The 19,991-nt window shown below is 45.7% G+C and overlaps 16 non-coding genes across 16 annotated transcripts; all 16 read right to left on the bottom strand.

The window, feature by feature from the left end:
• Positions 1 to 1,217: 1,217 nt before the first annotated feature.
• trnal-cag (transfer RNA leucine (anticodon CAG)) lies at positions 1,218 to 1,299 on the bottom strand. Its single transcript has one exon. It is a non-coding gene; the product is annotated as a tRNA-Leu (tRNA).
• A 3,083-nt stretch (positions 1,300 to 4,382) lies between these two features.
• Positions 4,383 to 4,464, bottom strand: trnal-cag (transfer RNA leucine (anticodon CAG)). The gene has a single exon. It is a non-coding gene; the product is annotated as a tRNA-Leu (tRNA).
• Positions 4,465 to 5,438: 974 nt separating this feature from the next.
• trnal-cag (transfer RNA leucine (anticodon CAG)) lies at positions 5,439 to 5,520 on the bottom strand. Its single transcript has one exon. It is a non-coding gene; the product is annotated as a tRNA-Leu (tRNA).
• A 974-nt stretch (positions 5,521 to 6,494) lies between these two features.
• trnal-cag (transfer RNA leucine (anticodon CAG)) lies at positions 6,495 to 6,576 on the bottom strand. Its single transcript has one exon. It is a non-coding gene; the product is annotated as a tRNA-Leu (tRNA).
• A 974-nt stretch (positions 6,577 to 7,550) lies between these two features.
• On the bottom strand, positions 7,551 to 7,632 carry trnal-cag (transfer RNA leucine (anticodon CAG)). The gene has a single exon. It is a non-coding gene; the product is annotated as a tRNA-Leu (tRNA).
• Positions 7,633 to 8,606: 974 nt separating this feature from the next.
• On the bottom strand, positions 8,607 to 8,688 carry trnal-cag (transfer RNA leucine (anticodon CAG)). The gene has a single exon. It is a non-coding gene; the product is annotated as a tRNA-Leu (tRNA).
• Positions 8,689 to 9,662: 974 nt separating this feature from the next.
• Positions 9,663 to 9,744, bottom strand: trnal-cag (transfer RNA leucine (anticodon CAG)). The gene has a single exon. It is a non-coding gene; the product is annotated as a tRNA-Leu (tRNA).
• Positions 9,745 to 10,718: 974 nt separating this feature from the next.
• trnal-cag (transfer RNA leucine (anticodon CAG)) lies at positions 10,719 to 10,800 on the bottom strand. The gene has a single exon. It is a non-coding gene; the product is annotated as a tRNA-Leu (tRNA).
• Positions 10,801 to 11,774: 974 nt separating this feature from the next.
• On the bottom strand, positions 11,775 to 11,856 carry trnal-cag (transfer RNA leucine (anticodon CAG)). Its single transcript has one exon. It is a non-coding gene; the product is annotated as a tRNA-Leu (tRNA).
• A 974-nt stretch (positions 11,857 to 12,830) lies between these two features.
• Positions 12,831 to 12,912, bottom strand: trnal-cag (transfer RNA leucine (anticodon CAG)). The gene has a single exon. It is a non-coding gene; the product is annotated as a tRNA-Leu (tRNA).
• A 974-nt stretch (positions 12,913 to 13,886) lies between these two features.
• Positions 13,887 to 13,968, bottom strand: trnal-cag (transfer RNA leucine (anticodon CAG)). Its single transcript has one exon. It is a non-coding gene; the product is annotated as a tRNA-Leu (tRNA).
• Positions 13,969 to 14,942: 974 nt separating this feature from the next.
• On the bottom strand, positions 14,943 to 15,024 carry trnal-cag (transfer RNA leucine (anticodon CAG)). Its single transcript has one exon. It is a non-coding gene; the product is annotated as a tRNA-Leu (tRNA).
• Positions 15,025 to 15,998: 974 nt separating this feature from the next.
• Positions 15,999 to 16,080, bottom strand: trnal-cag (transfer RNA leucine (anticodon CAG)). The gene has a single exon. It is a non-coding gene; the product is annotated as a tRNA-Leu (tRNA).
• A 974-nt stretch (positions 16,081 to 17,054) lies between these two features.
• trnal-cag (transfer RNA leucine (anticodon CAG)) lies at positions 17,055 to 17,136 on the bottom strand. Its single transcript has one exon. It is a non-coding gene; the product is annotated as a tRNA-Leu (tRNA).
• A 974-nt stretch (positions 17,137 to 18,110) lies between these two features.
• Positions 18,111 to 18,192, bottom strand: trnal-cag (transfer RNA leucine (anticodon CAG)). The gene has a single exon. It is a non-coding gene; the product is annotated as a tRNA-Leu (tRNA).
• Positions 18,193 to 19,166: 974 nt separating this feature from the next.
• trnal-cag (transfer RNA leucine (anticodon CAG)) lies at positions 19,167 to 19,248 on the bottom strand. Its single transcript has one exon. It is a non-coding gene; the product is annotated as a tRNA-Leu (tRNA).
• Positions 19,249 to 19,991: the final 743 nt, after the last annotated feature.

Genomic DNA, 19,991 nt, shown 5'->3' on the forward strand with positions numbered 1-19,991 from the left:
TTTCAAGTGGTGACATCAAACTCTTCGATGGTATTGCCATTTGCCAACAAACTAAAGGCACCGCTCACAGTCCAAGTACTTTTCCACACCAAAATGGCCCCATTGTAAAACAGGTGCCCATGCTTGTGCTGACAGAATGCAAGTGTTACGCCGGGAAAATTCATCAGCGGTGGGATTTGAACCCACGCCTCCGAAGAGACTGGAACCTGGATCCAGCGCCTTAGACCGCTCGGCCACGCTACCACTGGTAGCAGCTTCTGTTCTGGAACGAGTGACCGTTGAGTGAAATGTGACTTTGCCATGCGGAAAATAATAATTAAGGCAATTAAAGGGGTTGACAGTAAACTCTCGAGAAACGATTTTGCAACATACCGGTCACAGGAACCTACGTATCCACAGGGCAACAACAGAAATTAGGTGCATGTTGGGACAAACCAGTTACAACATTCATTCAATATTTATTCCTATATCAACATTACTGACAAAAACAGATTATCTGGTCATGATCACATTGCTGTTTGTGGGATCGTGCTGTGTGCAAACTGGCTGCGCCATTTCCCACATTCCAGCAGTGACTCACTTTAAAAATACTTCATTGGCTGTAAAGCGCTTCGGGACATGAAAGGCGCCAACACACTGCAGAAAATGTTACCCGATAGCTGGCAAAATGCGCGCTGTTGTGAGAAATACGTGTGTTAGTTGCATTGCAGGCATTATAAACTTAATGACTGCCGCTGCCTGTGAAGTGATGTCGTAACAATATACGTGTTGTGTGATTGCACAGGAGGAAGGATTGTGATGCAACTCAGTAAATGCGCAGAATTTGGAGCACATTTTTCTGCAGTTGCAGTCGGTTCATTGTCAGGGTGGCCGAGTGGTTTAAGGTGCCAAACTCAAAGATTGTAATCCTTACCTTACCAAAGGTTGGTGTATTCTGGGACGTGAGTGCCAAACCCACTTCTAGCGGCGTGGTTTCCAATCCCACTTCTGACATTAACTTTTTATCCACACAAATGCGGCCAGCGTGCAAAAAGCATGCTCAACTGGCCTTCAATTTTCAAGTGGTGACATCAAACTCTTCGATGGTATTGCCATTTGCCAACAAACTGAAGGCACCGCTCACAGTCCAAGTACTTTTCCACACCAAAATGGCCCCATTGTAAAACAGGTGCCCATGCTTGTGCTGACAGAATGCAAGTCTTACGCAGGGAAAATTCTGGCAGCGGTGGGATTTGAACCCACGCCTCCGAAGAGACTGGAACCTGGATCCAGCGCCTTAGACCGCTCGGCCACGCTACCACTGGTAGCAGCTTCTGTTCTGGAACGAGTGACCGTTGAGTGAAATGTGACTTTGCCATGCGGAAAATAATAATTAAGGCAATTAAAGGGGTTGACAGTAAACTCTCGAGAAACGATTTTGCAACATACCGGTCACAGGAACCTACGTATCCACGGGGCAACAACAGAAATTAGGTGCATGTTGGGACAAACCAGTTACAACATTCATTCAATATTTATTCCTATATCAACATTACTGACAAAAACAGATTATCTGGTCATGATCACATTGCTGTTTGTGGGATCGTGCTGTGTGCAAACTGGCTGCGCCATTTCCCACATTCCAGCAGTGACTCACTTTAAAAATACTTCATTGGCTGTAAAGCGCTTCGGGACATGAAAGGCGCCAACACACTGCAGAAAATGTTACCCGATAGCTGGCAAAATGCGCGCTGTTGTGAGAAATACGTGTGTTGGTTGCATTGCAGGCATGATAAACTTAATGACTGGCGCTGCCTGTTAAGTGATGTCGTAACAATATACGTGTTGTGTGATTGCACAGGAGGAAGGATTGTGATGCAACTCAGTAAATGCGCAGAATTTGGAGCACATTTTTCTGCAGTTGCAGTCGGTTCATTGTCAGGGTGGCCGAGTGGTTTAAGGTGCCAAACTCAAAGATTGTAATCCTTACCTTACCAAAGGTTGGTGTATTCTGGGACGTGAGTGCCAAACCCACTTCTAGCGGCGTGGTTTCCAATCCCACTTCTGACATTTACTTTTTATCCACACAAATGCGGCCAGCGTGCAAAAAGCATGCTCAACTGGCCTTCAATTTTCAAGTGGTGACATCAAACTCTTCGATGGTATTGCCATTTGCCAACAAACTAAAGGCACCGCTCACAGTCCAACTACTTTTCCACACCAAAATGGCCCCATTGTAAAACAGATGCCCATGATGTGCTGACAGAATGCAAGTCTTACGCAGGGAAAATTCTGGCAGCGGTGGGATTTGAACCCACGCCTCCGAAGAGACTGGAACCTGGATTTAGCGCCTTAGACCGCTCGGCCACGCTACCACTGGTAGCAGCTTCTGTTCTGGAACTAGTGACCGTTGAGTGAAATGTGACTTTGCCATGCGGAAAATAATAATTAAGGCAATTAAAGGGGTTGACAGTAAACTCTCGAGAAACGATTTTGCAACATACCGGTCACAGGAACCTACGTATCCACAGGGCAACAACAGAAATTAGGTGCATGTTGGGACAAACCAGTTACAACATTCATTCAATATTTATTCCTATATCAACATTACTGACAAAAACAGATTATCTGGTCATGATCACATTGCTGTTTGTGGGATCGTGCTGTGTGCAAACTGGCTGCGCCATTTCCCACATTCCAGCAGTGACTCACTTTAAAAATACTTCATTGGCTGTAAAGCGCTTCGGGACATGAAAGGCGCCAACACACTGCAGAAAATGTTACCCGATAGCTGGCAAAATGCGCGCTGTTGTGAGAAATACGTGTGTTGGTTGCATTGCAGGCATGATAAACTTAATGACTGGCGCTGCCTGTTAAGTGATGTCGTAACAATATACGTGTTGTGTGATTGCACAGGAGGAAGGATTGTGATGCAACTCAGTAAATGCGCAGAATTTGGAGCACATTTTTCTGCAGTTGCAGTCGGTTCATTGTCAGGGTGGCCGAGTGGTTTAAGGTGCCAAACTCAAAGATTGTAATCCTTACCTTACCAAAGGTTGGTGTATTCTGGGACGTGAGTGCCAAACCCACTTCTAGCGGCGTGGTTTCCAATCCCACTTCTGACATTTACTTTTTATCCACACAAATGCGGCCAGCGTGCAAAAAGCATGCTCAACTGGCCTTCAATTTTCAAGTGGTGACATCAAACTCTTCGATGGTATTGCCATTTGCCAACAAACTAAAGGCACCGCTCACAGTCCAACTACTTTTCCACACCAAAATGGCCCCATTGTAAAACAGATGCCCATGATGTGCTGACAGAATGCAAGTCTTACGCAGGGAAAATTCTGGCAGCGGTGGGATTTGAACCCACGCCTCCGAAGAGACTGGAACCTGGATTTAGCGCCTTAGACCGCTCGGCCACGCTACCACTGGTAGCAGCTTCTGTTCTGGAACGAGTGACCGTTGAGTGAAATGTGACTTTGCCATGCGGAAAATAATAATTAAGGCAATTAAAGGGGTTGACAGTAAACTCTCGAGAAACGATTTTGCAACATACCGGTCACAGGAACCTACGTATCCACAGGGCAACAACAGAAATTAGGTGCATGTTGGGACAAACCAGTTACAACATTCATTCAATATTTATTCCTATATCAACATTACTGACAAAAACAGATTATCTGGTCATGATCACATTGCTGTTTGTGGGATCGTGCTGTGTGCAAACTGGCTGCGCCATTTCCCACATTCCAGCAGTGACTCACTTTAAAAATACTTCATTGGCTGTAAAGCGCTTCGGGACATGAAAGGCGCCAACACACTGCAGAAAATGTTACCCGATAGCTGGCAAAATGCGCGCTGTTGTGAGAAATACGTGTGTTGGTTGCATTGCAGGCATGATAAACTTAATGACTGGCGCTGCCTGTTAAGTGATGTCGTAACAATATACGTGTTGTGTGATTGCACAGGAGGAAGGATTGTGATGCAACTCAGTAAATGCGCAGAATTTGGAGCACATTTTTCTGCAGTTGCAGTCGGTTCATTGTCAGGGTGGCCGAGTGGTTTAAGGTGCCAAACTCAAAGATTGTAATCCTTACCTTACCAAAGGTTGGTGTATTCTGGGACGTGAGTGCCAAACCCACTTCTAGCGGCGTGGTTTCCAATCCCACTTCTGACATTTACTTTTTATCCACACAAATGCGGCCAGCGTGCAAAAAGCATGCTCAACTGGCCTTCAATTTTCAAGTGGTGACATCAAACTCTTCGATGGTATTGCCATTTGCCAACAAACTAAAGGCACCGCTCACAGTCCAACTACTTTTCCACACCAAAATGGCCCCATTGTAAAACAGATGCCCATGATGTGCTGACAGAATGCAAGTCTTACGCAGGGAAAATTCTGGCAGCGGTGGGATTTGAACCCACGCCTCCGAAGAGACTGGAACCTGGATCCAGCGCCTTAGACCGCTCGGCCACGCTACCACTGGTAGCAGCTTCTGTTCTGGAACGAGTGACCGTTGAGTGAAATGTGACTTTGCCATGCGGAAAATAATAATTAAGGCAATTAAAGGGGTTGACAGTAAACTCTCGAGAAACGATTTTGCAACATACCGGTCACAGGAACCTACGTATCCACGGGGCAACAACAGAAATTAGGTGCATGTTGGGACAAACCAGTTACAACATTCATTCAATATTTATTCCTATATCAACATTACTGACAAAAACAGATTATCTGGTCATGATCACATTGCTGTTTGTGGGATCGTGCTGTGTGCAAACTGGCTGCGCCATTTCCCACATTCCAGCAGTGACTCACTTTAAAAATACTTCATTGGCTGTAAAGCGCTTCGGGACATGAAAGGCGCCAACACACTGCAGAAAATGTTACCCGATAGCTGGCAAAATGCGCGCTGTTGTGAGAAATACGTGTGTTAGTTGCATTGCAGGCATTATAAACTTAATGACTGCCGCTGCCTGTGAAGTGATGTCGTAACAATATACGTGTTGTGTGATTGCACAGGAGGAAGGATTGTGATGCAACTCAGTAAATGCGCAGAATTTGGAGCACATTTTTCTGCAGTTGCAGTCGGTTCATTGTCAGGGTGGCCGAGTGGTTTAAGGTGCCAAACTCAAAGATTGTAATCCTTACCTTACCAAAGGTTGGTGTATTCTGGGACGTGAGTGCCAAACCCACTTCTAGCGGCGTGGTTTCCAATCCCACTTCTGACATTAACTTTTTATCCACACAAATGCGGCCAGCGTGCAAAAAGCATGCTCAACTGGCCTTCAATTTTCAAGTGGTGACATCAAACTCTTCGATGGTATTGCCATTTGCCAACAAACTGAAGGCACCGCTCACAGTCCAAGTACTTTTCCACACCAAAATGGCCCCATTGTAAAACAGGTGCCCATGCTTGTGCTGACAGAATGCAAGTCTTACGCAGGGAAAATTCTGGCAGCGGTGGGATTTGAACCCACGCCTCCGAAGAGACTGGAACCTGGATCCAGCGCCTTAGACCGCTCGGCCACGCTACCACTGGTAGCAGCTTCTGTTCTGGAACGAGTGACCGTTGAGTGAAATGTGACTTTGCCATGCGGAAAATAATAATTAAGGCAATTAAAGGGGTTGACAGTAAACTCTCGAGAAACGATTTTGCAACATACCGGTCACAGGAACCTACGTATCCACAGGGCAACAACAGAAATTAGGTGCATGTTGGGACAAACCAGTTACAACATTCATTCAATATTTATTCCTATATCAACATTACTGACAAAAACAGATTATCTGGTCATGATCACATTGCTGTTTGTGGGATCGTGCTGTGTGCAAACTGGCTGCGCCATTTCCCACATTCCAGCAGTGACTCACTTTAAAAATACTTCATTGGCTGTAAAGCGCTTCGGGACATGAAAGGCGCCAACACACTGTAGAAAATGTTACCCGATAGCTGGCAAAATGCGCGCTGTTGTGAGAAATACGTGTGTTGGTTGCATTGCAGGCATGATAAACTTAATGACTGGCGCTGCCTGTTAAGTGATGTCGTAACAATATACGTGTTGTGTGATTGCACAGGAGGAAGGATTGTGATGCAACTCAGTAAATGCGCAGAATTTGGAGCACATTTTTCTGCAGTTGCAGTCGGTTCATTGTCAGGGTGGCCGAGTGGTTTAAGGTGCCAAACTCAAAGATTGTAATCCTTACCTTACCAAAGGTTGGTGTATTCTGGGACGTGAGTGCCAAACCCACTTCTAGCGGCGTGGTTTCCAATCCCACTTCTGACATTAACTTTTTATCCACACAAATGCGGCCAGCGTGCAAAAAGCATGCTCAACTGGCCTTCAATTTTCAAGTGGTGACATCAAACTCTTCGATGGTATTGCCATTTGCCAACAAACTGAAGGCACCGCTCACAGTCCAAGTACTTTTCCACACCAAAATGGCCCCATTGTAAAACAGGTGCCCATGCTTGTGCTGACAGAATGCAAGTCTTACGCAGGGAAAATTCTGGCAGCGGTGGGATTTGAACCCACGCCTCCGAAGAGACTGGAACCTGGATCCAGCGCCTTAGACCGCTCGGCCACGCTACCACTGGTAGCAGCTTCTGTTCTGGAACGAGTGACCGTTGAGTGAAATGTGACTTTGCCATGCGGAAAATAATAATTAAGGCAATTAAAGGGGTTGACAGTAAACTCTCGAGAAACGATTTTGCAACATACCGGTCACAGGAACCTACGTATCCACAGGGCAACAACAGAAATTAGGTGCATGTTGGGACAAACCAGTTACAACATTCATTCAATATTTATTCCTATATCAACATTACTGACAAAAACAGATTATCTGGTCATGATCACATTGCTGTTTGTGGGATCGTGCTGTGTGCAAACTGGCTGCGCCATTTCCCACATTCCAGCAGTGACTCACTTTAAAAATACTTCATTGGCTGTAAAGCGCTTCGGGACATGAAAGGCGCCAACACACTGCAGAAAATGTTACCCGATAGCTGGCAAAATGCGCGCTGTTGTGAGAAATACGTGTGTTGGTTGCATTGCAGGCATTATAAACTTAATGACTGCCGCTGCCTGTTAAGTGATGTCGTAACAATATACGTGTTGTGTGATTGCACAGGAGGAAGGATTGTGATGCAACTCAGTAAATGCGCAGAATTTGGAGCACATTTTTCTGCAGTTGCAGTCGGTTCATTGTCAGGGTGGCCGAGTGGTTTAAGGTGCCAAACTCAAAGATTGTAATCCTTACCTTACCAAAGGTTGGTGTATTCTGGGACGTGAGTGCCAAACCCACTTCTAGCGGCGTGGTTTCCAATCCCACTTCTGACATTAACTTTTTATCCACACAAATGCGGCCAGCGTGCAAAAAGCATGCTCAACTGGCCTTCAATTTTCAAGTGGTGACATCAAACTCTTCGATGGTATTGCCATTTGCCAACAAACTGAAGGCACCGCTCACAGTCCAAGTACTTTTCCACACCAAAATGGCCCCATTGTAAAACAGGTGCCCATGCTTGTGCTGACAGAATGCAAGTCTTACGCAGGGAAAATTCTGGCAGCGGTGGGATTTGAACCCACGCCTCCGAAGAGACTGGAACCTGGATCCAGCGCCTTAGACCGCTCGGCCACGCTACCACTGGTAGCAGCTTCTGTTCTGGAACGAGTGACCGTTGAGTGAAATGTGACTTTGCCATGCGGAAAATAATAATTAAGGCAATTAAAGGGGTTGACAGTAAACTCTCGAGAAACGATTTTGCAACATACCGGTCACAGGAACCTACGTATCCACAGGGCAACAACAGAAATTAGGTGCATGTTGGGACAAACCAGTTACAACATTCATTCAATATTTATTCCTATATCAACATTACTGACAAAAACAGATTATCTGGTCATGATCACATTGCTGTTTGTGGGATCGTGCTGTGTGCAAACTGGCTGCGCCATTTCCCACATTCCAGCAGTGACTCACTTTAAAAATACTTCATTGGCTGTAAAGCGCTTCGGGACATGAAAGGCGCCAACACACTGTAGAAAATGTTACCCGATAGCTGGCAAAATGCGCGCTGTTGTGAGAAATACGTGTGTTGGTTGCATTGCAGGCATGATAAACTTAATGACTGGCGCTGCCTGTTAAGTGATGTCGTAACAATATACGTGTTGTGTGATTGCACAGGAGGAAGGATTGTGATGCAACTCAGTAAATGCGCAGAATTTGGAGCACATTTTTCTGCAGTTGCAGTCGGTTCATTGTCAGGGTGGCCGAGTGGTTTAAGGTGCCAAACTCAAAGATTGTAATCCTTACCTTACCAAAGGTTGGTGTATTCTGGGACGTGAGTGCCAAACCCACTTCTAGCGGCGTGGTTTCCAATCCCACTTCTGACATTAACTTTTTATCCACACAAATGCGGCCAGCGTGCAAAAAGCATGCTCAACTGGCCTTCAATTTTCAAGTGGTGACATCAAACTCTTCGATGGTATTGCCATTTGCCAACAAACTGAAGGCACCGCTCACAGTCCAAGTACTTTTCCACACCAAAATGGCCCCATTGTAAAACAGGTGCCCATGCTTGTGCTGACAGAATGCAAGTCTTACGCAGGGAAAATTCTGGCAGCGGTGGGATTTGAACCCACGCCTCCGAAGAGACTGGAACCTGGATCCAGCGCCTTAGACCGCTCGGCCACGCTACCACTGGTAGCAGCTTCTGTTCTGGAACGAGTGACCGTTGAGTGAAATGTGACTTTGCCATGCGGAAAATAATAATTAAGGCAATTAAAGGGGTTGACAGTAAACTCTCGAGAAACGATTTTGCAACATACCGGTCACAGGAACCTACGTATCCACAGGGCAACAACAGAAATTAGGTGCATGTTGGGACAAACCAGTTACAACATTCATTCAATATTTATTCCTATATCAACATTACTGACAAAAACAGATTATCTGGTCATGATCACATTGCTGTTTGTGGGATCGTGCTGTGTGCAAACTGGCTGCGCCATTTCCCACATTCCAGCAGTGACTCACTTTAAAAATACTTCATTGGCTGTAAAGCGCTTCGGGACATGAAAGGCGCCAACACACTGTAGAAAATGTTACCCGATAGCTGGCAAAATGCGCGCTGTTGTGAGAAATACGTGTGTTGGTTGCATTGCAGGCATGATAAACTTAATGACTGGCGCTGCCTGTTAAGTGATGTCGTAACAATATACGTGTTGTGTGATTGCACAGGAGGAAGGATTGTGATGCAACTCAGTAAATGCGCAGAATTTGGAGCACATTTTTCTGCAGTTGCAGTCGGTTCATTGTCAGGGTGGCCGAGTGGTTTAAGGTGCCAAACTCAAAGATTGTAATCCTTACCTTACCAAAGGTTGGTGTATTCTGGGACGTGAGTGCCAAACCCACTTCTAGCGGCGTGGTTTCCAATCCCACTTCTGACATTAACTTTTTATCCACACAAATGCGGCCAGCGTGCAAAAAGCATGCTCAACTGGCCTTCAATTTTCAAGTGGTGACATCAAACTCTTCGATGGTATTGCCATTTGCCAACAAACTGAAGGCACCGCTCACAGTCCAAGTACTTTTCCACACCAAAATGGCCCCATTGTAAAACAGGTGCCCATGCTTGTGCTGACAGAATGCAAGTCTTACGCAGGGAAAATTCTGGCAGCGGTGGGATTTGAACCCACGCCTCCGAAGAGACTGGAACCTGGATCCAGCGCCTTAGACCGCTCGGCCACGCTACCACTGGTAGCAGCTTCTGTTCTGGAACGAGTGACCGTTGAGTGAAATGTGACTTTGCCATGCGGAAAATAATAATTAAGGCAATTAAAGGGGTTGACAGTAAACTCTCGAGAAACGATTTTGCAACATACCGGTCACAGGAACCTACGTATCCACAGGGCAACAACAGAAATTAGGTGCATGTTGGGACAAACCAGTTACAACATTCATTCAATATTTATTCCTATATCAACATTACTGACAAAAACAGATTATCTGGTCATGATCACATTGCTGTTTGTGGGATCGTGCTGTGTGCAAACTGGCTGCGCCATTTCCCACATTCCAGCAGTGACTCACTTTAAAAATACTTCATTGGCTGTAAAGCGCTTCGGGACATGAAAGGCGCCAACACACTGTAGAAAATGTTACCCGATAGCTGGCAAAATGCGCGCTGTTGTGAGAAATACGTGTGTTGGTTGCATTGCAGGCATGATAAACTTAATGACTGGCGCTGCCTGTTAAGTGATGTCGTAACAATATACGTGTTGTGTGATTGCACAGGAGGAAGGATTGTGATGCAACTCAGTAAATGCGCAGAATTTGGAGCACATTTTTCTGCAGTTGCAGTCGGTTCATTGTCAGGGTGGCCGAGTGGTTTAAGGTGCCAAACTCAAAGATTGTAATCCTTACCTTACCAAAGGTTGGTGTATTCTGGGACGTGAGTGCCAAACCCACTTCTAGCGGCGTGGTTTCCAATCCCACTTCTGACATTAACTTTTTATCCACACAAATGCGGCCAGCGTGCAAAAAGCATGCTCAACTGGCCTTCAATTTTCAAGTGGTGACATCAAACTCTTCGATGGTATTGCCATTTGCCAACAAACTGAAGGCACCGCTCACAGTCCAAGTACTTTTCCACACCAAAATGGCCCCATTGTAAAACAGGTGCCCATGCTTGTGCTGACAGAATGCAAGTCTTACGCAGGGAAAATTCTGGCAGCGGTGGGATTTGAACCCACGCCTCCGAAGAGACTGGAACCTGGATCCAGCGCCTTAGACCGCTCGGCCACGCTACCACTGGTAGCAGCTTCTGTTCTGGAACGAGTGACCGTTGAGTGAAATGTGACTTTGCCATGCGGAAAATAATAATTAAGGCAATTAAAGGGGTTGACAGTAAACTCTCGAGAAACGATTTTGCAACATACCGGTCACAGGAACCTACGTATCCACAGGGCAACAACAGAAATTAGGTGCATGTTGGGACAAACCAGTTACAACATTCATTCAATATTTATTCCTATATCAACATTACTGACAAAAACAGATTATCTGGTCATGATCACATTGCTGTTTGTGGGATCGTGCTGTGTGCAAACTGGCTGCGCCATTTCCCACATTACAACAGTGACTCACTTTAAAAATACTTCATTGGCTGTAAAGCGCTTCGGGACATGAAAGGCGCCAACACACTGTAGAAAATGTTACCCGATAGCTGGCAAAATGCGCGCTGTTGTGAGAAATACGTGTGTTGGTTGCATTGCAGGCATGATAAACTTAATGACTGGCGCTGCCTGTTAAGTGATGTCGTAACAATATACGTGTTGTGTGATTGCACAGGAGGAAGGATTGTGATGCAACTCAGTAAATGCGCAGAATTTGGAGCACATTTTTCTGCAGTTGCAGTCGGTTCATTGTCAGGGTGGCCGAGTGGTTTAAGGTGCCAAACTCAAAGATTGTAATCCTTACCTTACCAAAGGTTGGTGTATTCTGGGACGTGAGTGCCAAACCCACTTCTAGCGGCGTGGTTTCCAATCCCACTTCTGACATTAACTTTTTATCCACACAAATGCGGCCAGCGTGCAAAAAGCATGCTCAACTGGCCTTCAATTTTCAAGTGGTGACATCAAACTCTTCGATGGTATTGCCATTTGCCAACAAACAAAAGGCACCGCTCACAGTCCAAGTACTTTTCCACACCAAAATGGCCCCATTGTAAAACAGGTGCCCATGCTTGTGCTGACAGAATGCAAGTCTTACACAGGGAAAATTCTGGCAGCGGTGGGATTTGAACCCACGCCTCCGAAGAGACTGGAACCTGGATCCAGCGCCTTAGACCGCTCGGCCACGCTACCACTGGTAGCAGCTTCTGTTCTGGAACGAGTGACCGTTGAGTGAAATGTGACTTTGCCATCCGGAAAATAATAATTAAGGCAATTAAAGGGGTTGACAGTAAACTCTCGAGAAACGATTTTGCAACATACCGGTCACAGGAACCTACGTATCCACAGGGCAACAACAGAAATTAGGTGCATGTTGGGACAAACCAGTTACAACATTCATTCAATATTTATTCCTATATCAACATTACTGACAAAAACAGATTATCTGGTCATGATCACATTGCTGTTTGTGGGATCGTGCTGTGTGCAAACTGGCTGCGCCATTTCCCACATTCCAGCAGTGACTCACTTTAAAAATACTTCATTGGCTGTAAAGCGCTTCGGGACATGAAAGGCGCCAACACACTGCAGAAAATGTTACCCGATAGCTGGCAAAATGCGCGCTGTTGTGAGAAATACGTGTGTTGGTTGCATTGCAGGCATGATAAACTTAATGACTGCCGCTGCCTGTTAAGTGATGTCGTAACAATATACGTGTTGTGTGATTGCACAGGAGGAAGGATTGTGATGCAACTCAGTAAATGCGCAGAATTTGGAGCACATTTTTCTGCAGTTGCAGTCGGTTCATTGTCAGGGTGGCCAAGTGGTTTAAGGTGCCAAACTCAAAGATTGTAATCCTTACCTTACCAAAGGTTGGTGTATTCTGGGACGTGAGTGCCAAACCCACTTCTAGCGGCGTGGTTTCCAATCCCACTTCTGACATTTACTTTTTATCCACACAAATGCGGCCAGCGTGCAAAAAGCATGCTCAACTGGCCTTCAATTTTCAAGTGGTGACATCAAACTCTTCGATGGTATTGCCATTTGCCAACAAACTGAAGGCACCGCTCACAGTCCAACTACTTTTCCACACCAAAATGGCCCCATTGTAAAACAGGTGCCCATGCTTGTGCTGACAGAATGCAAGTCTTACGCAGGGAAAATTCTGGCAGCAGTGGGATTTGAACCCACGCCTCCGAAGAGACTGGAACCTGGATCCAGCGCCTTAGACCGCTCGGCCACGCTACCACTGGTAGCAGCTTCTGTTCTGGAACGAGTGACCGTTGAGTGAAATGTGACTTTGCCATGCGGAAAATAATAATTAAGGCAATTAAAGGGGTTGACAGTAAACTCTCGAGAAACGATTTTGCAACATACCGGTCACAGGAACCTACGTATCCACAGGGCAACAACAGAAATTAGGTGCATGTTGGGACAAACCAGTTACAACATTCATTCAATATTTATTCCTATATCAACATTACTGACAAAAACAGATTATCTGGTCATGATCACATTGCTGTTTGTGGGATCGTGCTGTGTGCAAACTGGCTGCGCCATTTCCCACATTACAACAGTGACTCACTTTAAAAATACTTCATTGGCTGTAAAGCGCTTCGGGACATGAAAGGCGCCAACACACTGTAGAAAATGTTACCCGATAGCTGGCAAAATGCGCGCTGTTGTGAGAAATACGTGTGTTGGTTGCATTGCAGGCATTATAAACTTAATGACTGCCGCTGCCTGTTAAGTGATGTCGTAACAATATACGTGTTGTGTGATTGCACAGGAGGAAGGATTGTGATGCAACTCAGTAAATGCGCAGAATTTGGAGCACATTTTTCTGCAGTTGCAGTCGGTTCATTGTCAGGGTGGCCGAGTGGTTTAAGGTGCCAAACTCAAAGATTGTAATCCTTACCTTACCAAAGGTTGGTGTATTCTGGGACGTGAGTGCCAAACCCACTTCTAGCGGCGTGGTTTCCAATCCCACTTCTGACATTAACTTTTTATCCACACAAATGCGGCCAGCGTGCAAAAAGCATGCTCAACTGGCCTTCAATTTTCAAGTGGTGACATCAAACTCTTCGATGGTATTGCCATTTGCCAACAAACAAAAGGCACCGCTCACAGTCCAACTATTTTTCCACACCAAAATGGCCCCATTGTAAAACAGGTGCCCATGCTTGTGCTGACAGAATGCAAGTCTTACGCAGGGAAAATTCTGGCAGCGGTGGGATTTGAACCCACGCCTCCGAAGAGACTGGAACCTGGATCCAGCGCCTTAGACCGCTCGGCCACGCTACCACTGGTAGCAGCTTCTGTTCTGGAACGAGTGACCGTTGAGTGAAATGTGACTTTGCCATGCGGAAAATAATAATTAAGGCAATTAAAGGGGTTGACAGTAAACTCTCGAGAAACGATTTTGCAACATACCGGTCACAGGAACCTACGTATCCACAGGGCAACAACAGAAATTAGGTGCATGTTGGGACAAACCAGTTACAACATTCATTCAATATTTATTCCTATATCAACATTACTGACAAAAACAGATTATCTGGTCATGATCACATTGCTGTTTGTGGGATCGTGCTGTGTGCAAACTGGCTGCGCCATTTCCCACATTCCAGCAGTGACTCACTTTAAAAATACTTCATTGGCTGTAAAGCGCTTCGGGACATGAAAGGCGCCAACACACTGCAGAAAATGTTACCCGATAGCTGGCAAAATGCGCGCTGTTGTGAGAAATACGTGTGTTGGTTGCATTGCAGGCATTATAAACTTAATGACTGCCGCTGCCTGTTAAGTGATGTCGTAACAATATACGTGTTGTGTGATTGCACAGGAGGAAGGATTGTGATGCAACTCAGTAAATGCGCAGAATTTGGAGCACATTTTTCTGCAGTTGCAGTCGGTTCATTGTCAGGGTGGCCGAGTGGTTTAAGGTGCCAAACTCAAAGATTGTAATCCTTACCTTACCAAAGGTTGGTGTATTCTGGGACGTGAGTGCCAAACCCACTTCTAGCGGCGTGGTTTCCAATCCCACTTCTGACATTAACTTTTTATCCACACAAATGCGGCCATCGTGCAAAAAGCATGCTCAACTGGCCTTCAATTTTCAAGTGGTGACATCGAACTTTTCGATGGTATTGCCATTTGCCAACAAACTGAAGGCACCGCTCACAGTCCAACTACTTTTCCACACCAAAATGGCCCCATTGTAAAACAGGTGCCCATGCTTGTGCTGACAGAATGCAAGTGTTACGCAGGGAAAATTCTGGCAGCGGTGGGATTTGAACCCACGCCTCCGAAGAGACTGGAACCTGGATCCAGCGCCTTAGACCGCTCGGCCACGCTACCACTGGTAGCAGCTTCTGTTCTGGAACGAGTGACCGTTGAGTGAAATGTGACTTTGCCATGCGGAAAATAATAATTAAGGCAATTAAAGGGGTTGACAGTAAACTCTCGAGAAACGATTTTGCAACATACCGGTCACAGGAACCTACGTATCCACAGGGCAACAACAGAAATTAGGTGCATGTTGGGACAAACCAGTTACAACATTCATTCAATATTTATTCCTATATCAACATTACTGACAAAAACAGATTATCTGGTCATGATCACATTGCTGTTTGTGGGATCGTGCTGTGTGCAAACTGGCTGCGCCATTTCCCACATTCCAGCAGTGACTCACTTTAAAAATACTTCATTGGCTGTAAAGCGCTTCGGGACATGAAAGGCGCCAACACACTGTAGAAAATGTTACCCGATAGCTGGCAAAATGCGCGCTGTTGTGAGAAATACGTGTGTTGGTTGCATTGCAGGCATGATAAACTTAATGACTGGCGCTGCCTGTTAAGTGATGTCGTAACAATATACGTGTTGTGTGATTGCACAGGAGGAAGGATTGTGATGCAACTCAGTAAATGCGCAGAATTTGGAGCACATTTTTCTGCAGTTGCAGTCGGTTCATTGTCAGGGTGGCCGAGTGGTTTAAGGTGCCAAACTCAAAGATTGTAATCCTTACCTTACCAAAGGTTGGTGTATTCTGGGACGTGAGTGCCAAACCCACTTCTAGCGGCGTGGTTTCCAATCCCACTTCTGACATTAACTTTTTATCCACACAAATGCGGCCAGCGTGCAAAAAGCATGCTCAACTGGCCTTCAATTTTCAAGTGGTGACATCAAACTCTTCGATGGTATTGCCATTTGCCAACAAACTGAAGGCACCGCTCACAGTCCAAGTACTTTTCCACACCAAAATGGCCCCATTGTAAAACAGGTGCCCATGCTTGTGCTGACAGAATGCAAGTCTTACGCAGGGAAAATTCTGGCAGCGGTGGGATTTGAACCCACGCCTCCGAAGAGACTGGAACCTGGATCCAGCGCCTTAGACCGCTCGGCCACGCTACCACTGGTAGCAGCTTCTGTTCTGGAACGAGTGACCGTTGAGTGAAATGTGACTTTGCCATGCGGAAAATAATAATTAAGGCAATTAAAGGGGTTGACAGTAAACTCTCGAGAAACGATTTTGCAACATACCGGTCACAGGAACCTACGTATCCACAGGGCAACAACAGAAATTAGGTGCATGTTGGGACAAACCAGTTACAACATTCATTCAATATTTATTCCTATATCAACATTACTGACAAAAACAGATTATCTGGTCATGATCACATTGCTGTTTGTGGGATCGTGCTGTGTGCAAACTGGCTGCGCCATTTCCCACATTACAACAGTGACTCACTTTAAAAATACTTCATTGGCTGTAAAGCGCTTCGGGACATGAAAGGCGCCAACACACTGTAGAAAATGTTACCCGATAGCTGGCAAAATGCGCGCTGTTGTGAGAAATACGTGTGTTGGTTGCATTGCAGGCATGATAAACTTAATGACTGGCGCTGCCTGTTAAGTGATGTCGTAACAATATACGTGTTGTGTGATTGCACAGGAGGAAGGATTGTGATGCAACTCAGTAAATGCGCAGAATTTGGAGCACATTTTTCTGCAGTTGCAGTCGGTTCATTGTCAGGGTGGCCGAGTGGTTTAAGGTGCCAAACTCAAAGATTGTAATCCTTACCTTACCAAAGGTTGGTGTATTCTGGGACGTGAGTGCCAAACCCACTTCTAGCGGCGTGGTTTCCAATCCCACTTCTGACATTAACTTTTTATCCACACAAATGCGGCCAGCGTGCAAAAAGCATGCTCAACTGGCCTTCAATTTTCAAGTGGTGACATCAAACTCTTCGATGGTATTGCCATTTGCCAACAAACAAAAGGCACCGCTCACAGTCCAACTACTTTTCCACACCAAAATGGCCCCATTGTAAAACAGGTGCCCATGCTTGTGCTGACAGAATGCAAGTCTTACGCAGGGAAAATTCTGGCAGCGGTGGGATTTGAACCCACGCCTCCGAAGAGACTGGAACCTGGATCCAGCGCCTTAGACCGCTCGGCCACGCTACCACTGGTAGCAGCTTCTGTTCTGGAACGAGTGACCGTTGAGTGAAATGTGACTTTGCCATGCGGAAAATAATAATTAAGGCAATTAAAGGGGTTGACAGTAAACTCTCGAGAAACGATTTTGCAACATACCGGTCACAGGAACCTACGTATCCACAGGGCAACAACAGAAATTAGGTGCATGTTGGGACAAACCAGTTACAACATTCATTCAATATTTATTCCTATATCAACATTACTGACAAAAACAGATTATCTGGTCATGATCACATTGCTGTTTGTGGGATCGTGCTGTGTGCAAACTGGCTGCGCCATTTCCCACATTCCAGCAGTGACTCACTTTAAAAATACTTCATTGGCTGTAAAGCGCTTCGGGACATGAAAGGCGCCAACACACTGCAGAAAATGTTACCCGATAGCTGGCAAAATGCGCGCTGTTGTGAGAAATACGTGTGTTGGTTGCATTGCAGGCATTATAAACTTAATGACTGGCGCTGCCTGTTAAGTGATGTCGTAACAATATACGTGTTGTGTGATTGCACAGGAGGAAGGATTGTGATGCAACTCAGTAAATGCGCAGAATTTGGAGCACATTTTTCTGCAGTTGCAGTCGGTTCATTGTCAGGGTGGCCGAGTGGTTTAAGGTGCCAAACTCAAAGATTGTAATCCTTACCTTACCAAAGGTTGGTGTATTCTGGGACGTGGGTGCCAAGCCCACTTCTCGCGGCGTGGTTTCCAATCCCACTTCTGACATTAACTTTTTATCCACACAAATGCGGCCAGCGTGCAAAAAGCATGCTCAACTGGCCTTCAATTTTCAAGTGGTGACATCAAACTCTTCGATGGTATTGCCATTTGCCAACAAACAAAAGGCACCGCTCACAGTCCAACTACTTTTCCACACCAAAATGGCCCCATTGTAAAACAGGTGCCCATGCTTGTGCTGACAGAATGCAAGTCTTACGCAGGGAAAATTCTGGCAGCGGTGGGATTTGAACCCACGCCTCCGAAGAGACTGGAACCTGGATCCAGCGCCTTAGACCGCTCGGCCACGCTACCACTGGTAGCAGCTTCTGTTCTGGAACGAGTGACCGTTGAGTGAAATGTGACTTTGCCATGCGGAAAATAATAATTAAGGCAATTAAAGGGGTTGACAGTAAACTCTCGAGAAACGATTTTGCAACATACCGGTCACAGGAACCTACGTATCCACAGGGCAACAACAGAAATTAGGTGCATGTTGGGACAAACCAGTTACAACATTCATTCAATATTTATTCCTATATCAACATTACTGACAAAAACAGATTATCTGGTCATGATCACATTGCTGTTTGTGGGATCGTGCTGTGTGCAAACTGGCTGCGCCATTTCCCACATTCCAGCAGTGACTCACTTTAAAAATACTTCATTGGCTGTAAAGCGCTTCGGGACATGAAAGGCGCCAACACACTGTAGAAAATGTTACCCGATAGCTGGCAAAATGCGCGCTGTTGTGAGAAATACGTGTGTTGGTTGCATTGCAGGCATGATAAACTTAATGACTGGCGCTGCCTGTTAAGTGATGTCGTAACAATATACGTGTTGTGTGATTGCACAGGAGGAAGGATTGTGATGCAACTCAGTAAATGCGCAGAATTTGGAGCACATTTTTCTGCAGTTGCAGTCGGTTCATTGTCAGGGTGGCCGAGTGGTTTAAGGTGCCAAACTCAAAGATTGTAATCCTTACCTTACCAAAGGTTGGTGTATTCTGGGACGTGAGTGCCAAACCCACTTCTAGCGGCGTGGTTTCCAATCCCACTTCTGACATTAACTTTTTATCCACACAAATGCGGCCAGCGTGCAAAAAGCATGCTCAACTGGCCTTCAATTTTCAAGTGGTGACATCAAACTCTTCGATGGTATTGCCATTTGCCAACAAACAAAAGGCACCGCTCACAGTCCAAGTACTTTTCCACACCAAAATGGCCCCATTGTAAAACAGGTGCCCATGCTTGTGCTGACAGAATGCAAGTCTTACGCAGGGAAAATTCTGGCAGCGGTGGGATTTGAACCCACGCCTCCGAAGAGACTGGAACCTGGATCCAGCGCCTTAGACCGCTCGGCCACGCTACCACTGGTAGCAGCTTCTGTTCTGGAACGAGTGACCGTTGAGTGAAATGTGACTTTGCCATGCGGAAAATAATAATTAAGGCAATTAAAGGGGTTGACAGTAAACTCTCGAGAAACGATTTTGCAACATACCGGTCACAGGAACCTACGTATCCACAGGGCAACAACAGAAATTAGGTGCATGTTGGGACAAACCAGTTACAACATTCATTCAATATTTATTCCTATATCAACATTACTGACAAAAACAGATTATCTGGTCATGATCACATTGCTGTTTGTGGGATCGTGCTGTGTGCAAACTGGCTGCGCCATTTCCCACATTCCAGCAGTGACTCACTTTAAAAATACTTCATTGGCTGTAAAGCGCTTCGGGACATGAAAGGCGCCAACACACTGCAGAAAATGTTACCCGATAGCTGGCAAAATGCGCGCTGTTGTGAGAAATACGTGTGTTGGTTGCATTGCAGGCATGATAAACTTAATGACTGGCGCTGCCTGTTAAGTGATGTCGTAACAATATACGTGTTGTGTGATTGCACAGGAGGAAGGATTGTGATGCAACTCAGTAAATGCGCAGAATTTGGAGCACATTTTTCTGCAGTTGCAGTCGGTTCATTGTCAGGGTGGCCGAGTGGTTTAAGGTGCCAAACTCAAAGATTGTAATCCTTACCTTACCAAAGGTTGGTGTATTCTGGGACGTGAGTGCCAAACCCACTTCTAGCGGCGTGGTTTCCAATCCCACT

Source organism: Pristiophorus japonicus, chromosome 8 (assembly GCF_044704955.1).
Source record: "Pristiophorus japonicus isolate sPriJap1 chromosome 8, sPriJap1.hap1, whole genome shotgun sequence".
Classification (NCBI taxonomy): domain Eukaryota; kingdom Metazoa; phylum Chordata; class Chondrichthyes; family Pristiophoridae; genus Pristiophorus; species Pristiophorus japonicus.